The sequence below is a fragment of the Triticum urartu genome, chromosome 2 (assembly GCF_003073215.2).
Source record: "Triticum urartu cultivar G1812 chromosome 2, Tu2.1, whole genome shotgun sequence".
NCBI classification, from domain to species: Eukaryota; Viridiplantae; Streptophyta; class Magnoliopsida; order Poales; family Poaceae; genus Triticum; species Triticum urartu.
In genome coordinates this window covers 22,454,504-22,457,592 of record NC_053023.1, presented here as the reverse complement: position 1 = coordinate 22,457,592, position 3,089 = coordinate 22,454,504, and positions in this window count along the sequence as shown.

Genomic DNA, 3,089 nt, shown 5'->3' with positions numbered 1-3,089 from the left:
TCTACTTGAACATGGTGCTTTATGCTTCAAATTATTATCCAATGATGTGTTGCCATCCTATGATGTCTGAGTAGATTTTCGTTGTCCTATCGGTGGTTGATGAATTGCTATGATTGATTTAATTTTCTTGTGGTTATTTTGCTGTCCTTTGGTGCCCATCATATGATTGCGAGCGTGGATCACACCCTAGGGTTAGTTGTATGTTGATAGGACTATGTATTGGAGGGCAAGAGTGACAGAAACTTCAACCTAGCATAGAAATTGATGCATACGAGATTGAAGGGGGACCAATATATCTTAATGCTATGGTTGGGTTTTACCTTAATGAACATTAGTAGTTGCGGATGCTTGCTAATAGTTCCAATCATAAGTGCATAGAATTCCAAGTCAGGGATGACATGCTAGCAGTGGCCTCTCCCACATAATACTTGCTATCGGTCTAGTAAAGTAGTCAATTGCTTAGGGGCAATTTCGCAACTCCTGCCACCACTTTTTCACACTCGCTATATTTACTTTATTGTTTCTTTATCTAAACAGCCCCTACCTTTCATTTACGTACTCTTTATTATCTTGCAAACCTATCCAACAACACCTACAAAGTACTTTTAGTTTCATACTTGTTCTAGGTAAAGAAAACGTCAAGCGTGCGTAGAGTTGTATCGGTGGTCAATAGAACTTGAGGGAATATTTATTCTACCTTTAGCTCCTCGTTGGGTTCGACACTCTTACTTATCGAAAACTGTTGCGATCCCCTATACTTGTGGGTTATCAAGACCTTTTTCTGGCATCGTTGCCGGGGAGCAATAGCGTGGGGTGAATATTCTCGTGTGTGCTTGTTTGCTTTATCACTAAGTAATTTTTATTTGATGTTCTTAGTTGTTCTTTATCTTTAGTTATGGATATGGAACGCGAAATACCAAAAAAATAGGTGTACTTTCTGCTTATGGAGATGGGGAACCTCCTAAAACGCTCGATACTGGTTATGTGAAAGATATTATGTACTACTTTAATAATCCTGAGAAAACCCCATTCAATTATGTAATGGGAGTAACGTTGGATCAATGTGAATACTTTAGGGATTACCGCTTGACACAAAAAAAGGGAAACTATTATGGGATCAAATTCATGTATTGAATTGGTATGCTAGGCAACTATGCTTGAGATATGATTATACTTGTTTGCTCTGAGGTGAAGGCTCCACACCTTCCCTTTTCATGTGAATTTAATGATAATGAAACCTTAGCTTCTTATGCTAATGGTATATATGATTACTATGATGTGGAACAAATAGAAGAATTTGTTGCTTTTATGGGTGCTTATGAAATTGAATCTATGTTTAAAGAGTTTGAAGATTTTGATGATGCTGTTTATAGACCTGAAAATTTAGCTATCCTGAAATATTGTTATGAGAATTATGAATACAATTACGAAATTAATGCGCTTATTAAGAAAGTCTCCGCTGTCCAAGAAGAGACTAATATTTTGCAGGAGTCTATGGAAGAAGAAATTGATGAAACGGTGAGCTCATTGGATGAGAAAGATGAGGAGAAGAGCGAAGAACAAAAGGAGGAAGAGCGGATTGATCGCCCGTGCCCACCTTCTAATGAGAGTAACTCTTCAACTCATACATTGTTTAATTCCCCTTCGTGCTTACCGAATGATGATTGCTATGATGACTGTTATGATCCCTTGGATTCTTTTGAAATATCCCTTTTTGATGATGCTTGTGGCCAAGATGCCAATATGAATTATGCTTATGGATATGAACTTGCTATCGTTCCTTATGTTAAACATGAAATTGTTGCTATTGCACCCACGCATTATAGTCCTATTATCTTTTTGAATTCTCCCGACTACACTATATCGGAGAAGTTTGCACTTATTAAGGAATATATTGATGGGTTGCCTTTTACCGTTGCACATGATGATTTTGATGAATATAATATGCATGTGCTTGCTGCTCCTACTTGCAATTATTATGAGAAAGGAACTATATCTCCACCTCTCTATGTTTCCAATATGATAAAATTGCAAGAAACTGTTTATACTATGCATTGGCCTTTACTTTGTGTGCATGAATTGTTCTTTTATGACATGCCGATGCATAGGAAGAGAGTTAGACTTCATTATTGCATGATATATGTTACTCTGTGCTCACTACTAAATTATAAATCATTGTTAATTAAAATTGGCTTTGATATACCTTGGGATCCGGGTGGATCCATTACTTGCGAACTATATGCCTAGCTTAATGGCTTTAAAGAAAAGCGCTGCCAAGGAGACAACCCGGAAGTTTTAGAGAGTCATTTATTTCTGTTGAGTGCTTTTATATAGTTTAAAAACAACAAAAATAAAGAGGAGAACCCAAAACTTTTTCAAAAAGGAAAGAGAAAGTGAGAAAGACAAGCATTGTTGAAGTGGGAGCTAGCCTTGAACTTTGTTCATGCTCACGGAAACTTTGTGAATCTTGATTACAGAAACTTTTCAATAAAAATAATTATCCCTTTGTACAATTCCATTGTATTATAAAAATAATGTGTCAAGGTTTTCTTTAGGATGTTTACATTTGCTTGATGGTTTGTACGGTGTAGGACAGAAACTTTGGCTGTAGTGCGCGATTTTACATTTTTAGCTGGAACGTCAAATGGTTCTGATTCTTTTTGCACTGTCTTCCTATACAAAGTTTTTATTTTTCCTAATTTTGGTAGAATTTTTTAAGTATCAGAAGTATGGTGAATGTTCAGCTTATTACAGACTGTTCTGTTTTAGACAGATTCTGTTTTTGATGCATAGTTTGCTTGTTTTGATGAAACTATCGATTCATATTAGTGGATTAAGCCATGAAAAAGTTATATTACAGTAGACACAATGCAAAAACAAAATATGAATTGTTTTGCAACAGTACTTAGAGTAGTGATTTTCTTTATTATACTAACGCATCTTACAGGGTTTTCTGTTGAAGTTTTGTGTGGATGAAGTGTTCGATGATCGAGAAGGTCTCAATGTGAGAAGAAGGAAGAGAGGCATGAGCTCAAGCTTGGGGATGACCAAGGCACCCGAAGTAAATATTCAAGGAGACTCAAGCGTCT